We start from the raw sequence: 5940 nt of genomic DNA, 5'->3' as shown, positions 1-5940 counted from the left end.
TCTTTGCTCCAGTTCCCACGGTGATTTAAACTAGACATGAAAGTCATTGTGAAAGTAGCTCTTAGCGTGATGTGTGAGTCGCCACAGCCGCATCGTCCTCACAACGCCGGACCATCTGGTTGATAACAGACCAGGGACCGCACAAACGTCTCAAACGTCTTGGACAAAGACGTTCGCTCGTATCTCCCAGTAGAATCCAACGTGTTGAACCTGGAATTGGATCATAAACTTCTCCTGTCGCAATGCTAATGCAGTTTCATTGGATTATAAAAGCCACATATATATTCTGCGCATTGATATATGCGATAATTGTTTCATCATTTCTCTCCTCTTGCTCTCTCTTCCCTCTTTTCCCCTCCGTGACTCATTCCTCACCCGGACTGCATACATCATACGTGACAGTAAGAACGTACACGTGTCTCCCGGTCCCCTGCAACCGTGACGATAAGAGCGCGGGTGCCCGTGGGCTGCGGCTCGGTGCGTGCGGGTGAATGGATTGCCGTAGATGTGATCATTCCGCCGCTCGCCCTGCAGAACTGATAGCGCCGCCACTCGTTTGGCTAATAAAATGAATATGTCAAACGCTGGCTGTATGTATCTGCTCAATATGACTACACGTGTCCTCCCTAAAGCCCATTACAGCCGCAAATACATATCGCAAAGACCGGGGAGACGTATGAGTCGTCTTGGAGATAGGGTGGAAATTGGATTCACACCAAATGAAACATGGAAAGGAAACGATGGGAGGAAAGTGCCAAACATTGATATTGGATACATGTCATTGACTTAGACGTGCTGGATTGCGACATTCCAATGCAAATGACAAATGTACACACTTACTAGATTGGATATTTATCACTTACAGCGGCGCATTTCAGCGGAGGAGAGGAGGGACAACGCATCTCCATTGGCTTACACTTATTTAGCACAAGTAGAGGAGGGAGAGATGAAAACACGGCGCAGGAATTGAGAACCCGACGCGCTGGAGGGACGGGAAAACATCAAGCCGACTCTACCAGTCGCCGTCTTCTCACTCAGTTTGACTCGACGTGGCAGATGCTCTATTATCCTCCTCAGAGGGGGGGGGGGGAGATCATTTGTAAGAATTACTGCTACGATCACTTTGAAGCGTCTTGAATCACAAATCCACGCGCATGAATAATAGATCACAAATATTACAACTTTCCCTCTTACGGCGGTTTTGTCGGCGCTGATGAATTAGTCAGTTTTGTTATGTATCTTGAACAAGGTTAAGAAATCCTCCGAGTGTTTAGTAAGCTGCTGAGAACAACAGGTACATGAAGAACGCAGCAAAGCACATTATGGCACCTATTAAAGCGTTATTGTCTCCAGCGTCTGGGACTGCAGCATGCGTGGAGGTTAATTGGAGTTTGTCTTACACGCCGCGTGACACGATTAAGGTCGTTCATCCTGGCAGAGTAAAGAGCCGGAGAAGATCTCATATGGAAGAATCCCAGACGTCCTGTAAATATGTAATGTGGCCTAACGAGAGTGAGACGTCTTGTTGTCTTATTCTGCCCCCCAAAACTCAACATTATCAGCTACACAAAGGTGGTTTGATTTGGGTGTATCTATTAAAGTGAGGGAGAGGAGGAGGAGGAAGGGAGGAAGGAATCAGTGGAGTTTAGGGAGGGAAGGAGGGAACGAAATGGGATCACAGTCTTGTTTTAATGATCCGAGTCGCTGCCTCCTGGAGATTGTGAATGAAAGTGTGCAAGCCTTGAAAGAAGTTGTATCAGCTCCTGTGTGTGTGTGTGTGTGTGTGTGTGTGTGTGTGTGTGTGTGTGTGTGTGTGTGTGTGCGCGTCAACAACAATACAAGTGTTTCCCATCACTTAAATTGGTTGAGACAGACCCGCCCAGCACGCATCAAAATATCGAGTTTCACCACCGGCGTCCCTCTCTCTTCTCGTCTCTGCTCTCTCTCTCTCTCTCTCTCTTTCTTTCTCCTCCGCTCACTCCCCCCGCTCCACTCCCCCCACGCGATGTGCTGTCGGCTCACGGGCGCAAACTCAATCTGCCTCTAATGATCGCCTTATTGACGAGGCGAGGGCTCCATTCAGTCACGCAGGCCTGCGACAACCGGCGGCCCGGATCAGGCGGGAGTGGGACGGAGCGAGAGACGCCGGAGACGCCAAGAGTCTGAGTTTATATTTACTACAGACTAAATAATTGAAACGTTGGCAGTGGAGCTCCATGTCCACGTGGAAAGACTTTCAAAGAGGAAATGCAGCCAAAGACAAAACACGCCACTGTTGCATCTGAAGCAAACAGACGATTTAAACCTCGACCCAATCAGTGTGTTCTGCTTTATACACACACACACACACACACACACACACACACACATATACACATGTGATTGTTGCTTATACACAAACTGCAGGATGAAACTGAGATGAGAACGGTGGCATCAGTAAGATAAATGAGCGCCGCTTGACTTCACTGCATTTATCTGCGAGGAGAAACGGCGAGGAGGCGAGGAGGCGAGGAGGCGAGGAGGCGCTCACATCACACGGAGAACTTATAACAAATTATAGAAACACCGTCAGCCACCAGAGTTCTAAAATCACACGACCTGCTCGGGCAGAAAATGGTAAAGGTTAACTCGGAGGTTGAATCACGGATCAGGAGATGTAATCAGAGCGGCAGACGTCCCGCCGTCGAGCTTTCACCCGTTTGAATAATGACGGGGGAAAAAATCCTTTAAATGAAAATGTTTGCGAGTTCGGTCTCGGCGACGACTTTGTGAAAGCACGATGAACGCCTCTGCCAAGGAAGAGGCAGAGCCAAGAATTTGATATTTGTTGATTGCGTCTTTACAGCTGTGAAAAAGACATCAGTGTGTGTGTGTGTGTGTGTGTGTGTGTGTGTGTGTTTGTGTGTGTGTGTGTGTAGATAGAATGAAGTTGCTGACTGGTGCTGGAGCAGACCTTGTAAATCTGCCTTTCTTCCTCTCCTCCGCCTCCTCTTCCTCTTTTGTCTCATCAGCTGCTCCAAGAGACGGGGGACGCTGATTAGGGGTGTGTGTATCAATATGATGCAAGTGCGTGTGTGTGTGTGTGTGAGAGAGAGAGAAGGGGGGCGGAGTGCATGTGTGTGTGTGTGTGTCTGTGTGTGTTTGTGTGAGAGAGAGCGAGAGGGTGTGTGTGTGTGTGTGTGTGTGTGTGTGTGTGTGTGTGCAGCTTGGGCAAATAAAGCCCTCATCCTCTGTTGTCTGTGTATGTTTGCGTGGGTATTTGCAGCGTTTTGTAAAGAGCGAGAGGATCACAGCTTCCTCTCCAAAGCTTCCCTCTCTCGCCTCCTTCGCCGCCGCTTTTTGACGCCGAGTGCCAAACGCTGCCAACACATCGCCTTTGTGCCGCGTGCATTTTTACGTAACAGCCTCCGAGCGTTACAGAGCGGCACTAAACAAAACAACCGCGCCTGTTTGCTAAGTCACAACAAGTCTGAGAGGCTACTGACGGCAGCGACGGAGCCTCATTCCAATCACTCTGATCGCGATGGTTGACTCACAGAAGTCAAGGAGACGGATCCAGACTGGTGACGCAGCAGGGGGCTGTACCTCGGCCTGCTGTCTTGAGTCACGCAGGAGTATCTACACGTGCAGATCCTCTAAACGTGCAGAGAATCTCGCCTCCACCATCTTGTCGATCGTCCGCAGCAAGGCCGAGACACCGGCTTTGTTCTGGCGGGAATTACATCGCTCATTTATCTCTATGTCCTGACTCAAATTAGCATGCTGGTGCTTGTGTGTGCGTGCATGTGTGTGTGTGTGTGTGTGTGCGTGTGCGTGTGTGCGTGTGTTTGTGTGTGCAGCCACTAGTGCTTGCTCCTTAGGGCACCCGAGTTGTTATTGTGCATTGAGCGAGAGGCATTATCACTGCTCTGACTTGGCGCTCTGACACCGGTTAGAGCTAATCATCTCCTGCGGGGGGATCAATACGCAGCACAATACACAGGGAGGAGCGGCGAGGCGAAGAGAGAGAGAGGACGGGAGGCATGGACGGGATTGAGTGGCAAAAACGGATGATTTGTTCAAAGTTTTAGCCCATTAAGTACCAAAATGTGTATGTTTTAGCTCACCGCCAGACATTTTCCCCAAAACAAGCTTTCACATTGATTTCCTGCCGGGTGGTGAGCGGCTGGTTTGCGTGCAGCTGGAGAACCAACTTGCAAAATGTCTCCAAGGTTGATTTCAGTTCACTTAGCTTTGTTAGCGCAGATGAAAGAAAGTGAGCAGCTTTTCCTCGCCCAACACCTGCGACGCTGCATGGTGAGCTGCAGCCTTATCGACAATACAATATCCGAACCTGCTTGGTGTTTGTCGCACGTAAACGCGCCGAAGCAATAAGGTTTCCCCTCAGGACTTTTTATTCAAGCAGATCGATACCATAGGTTGCGGCGATAAAAGAAGAGTTCATTCTGTTATCGCTCAGATCGGCCATTTTGACCCGATGATGACTCGGACAAAGCAACATCTGGATAATGGGAGCAGATTTACGCCTGATTATCATTCCGCTCTGATCGGAGCCCTCCGTCACACGTTTGCCGCTTTTGTGTCATCGCAGGCCCAATTTCACACACACACAACCGCACACACACACACACAAAGGCAGAGAACTGAAGTCTGCGTGAAATTGACAATTGATTCACAAACTGCATGAAGGAGTGTTTGTTGATGCACACACACGCTTTCTCACATGCATTTGGACGAAAGAGGCCCGGACCAAAGCAAATTAATTAGTCAAACAAAGTGAAGATCTGGGCTGAGAAATTAGACCTTCGTTGTGGTCGAGCTTTCATTATTTTCGTTTTGCTTTGTCTTTTATTTTTGAGTTGCTGTTCTGATAATTGGAGCCCCCCCACACACACACACACACACACACACACACCTCATCAGCACACGTTGTTTGTGGAAAGTTAAAACGAGTCGATTGAACTCTGGGAGACCGGACAGAGAGAAGGAGAGGCGTTCGCTTCTTTCGCAATATATGTACATAATTTAAAATGCAATGCAATTCATCCAAAATGGAGAAATGACTCACTGTTTTTATTTATTTAGTTAGTTCAAAAAAAATTGTTAAAAATCAATGTCCTCAAATCCCAATGCATTTCTTCTTTTTTCTCACAGTTGCTTGTATTTTAATTATTTCAGTGAAAATGGCAGATTTCTTCATAAATTCGTAACATTTTCTGACACAAAAAAGGTCAGAAAACACTGGCAGAGCTTTAATGGACGTCGAAGCTGATAGCAGGACCACAGACAAATATATACATTCATTTTGTGTGTGTGTGTGTGTTGTGGATTGATATGTATCCCTGAACTTTATTCATGAGCAGAAGCACTCAGAGAAATGGGCTGCGACCAAACATTTCCCATGTCAGCAGCTTTTGATGTTTGGAGTGTGTGGACATGAATGCTTAGCGCCGAGTGTAAAGACCCCAATTTAAGGACGTACGTATTTCAACTGGAAGTCAAAATTGTCAATTATTTTTTGTTTCCACTTCAGTTTAATTTGTCTGATTTTCACCTTTAGATCCTCATCCTTTCAGTTTTCATTAACACTGAATATGAGTAAATGGGGAAAGTGTCCTCATGTAGCACATAATCTGTGTTTACGCTCTATTTTTGAAGACATGCTCAGGCTGGCAGAGTGACTACACAGCAAATAAGCCTGATGGTGGCGGCTAATAGACGTCTGGCGCGTTGGCGTGAACGCGTCCTTCTAATCCTCAGCCTGGTGACTGGGATCAATACTGAAACAGGAGTGTAGACGTGAACATTGGATGAGAGGTCATGTGATTACCATGCAGAGCTCCACATGGCTCGCCTCAAGGGAACCGCAGTGGGCTCAGGGGGTTTCAGCTGTGTGTGTGTGTGTGTGTGTGTGTGTGTGTGTGTGTGTGTGTGTGTGTA

This window comes from Genypterus blacodes, unplaced genomic scaffold, assembly GCF_046128005.1.
Source record: "Genypterus blacodes isolate CSIRO-AG114 ecotype Tasmania unplaced genomic scaffold, CSIRO-AGI_Gbla_v1 ptg000204l_1, whole genome shotgun sequence".
Classification (NCBI taxonomy): Eukaryota; Metazoa; Chordata; class Actinopteri; order Ophidiiformes; family Ophidiidae; genus Genypterus; species Genypterus blacodes.
This window is presented reverse-complemented; position numbering follows the sequence as displayed.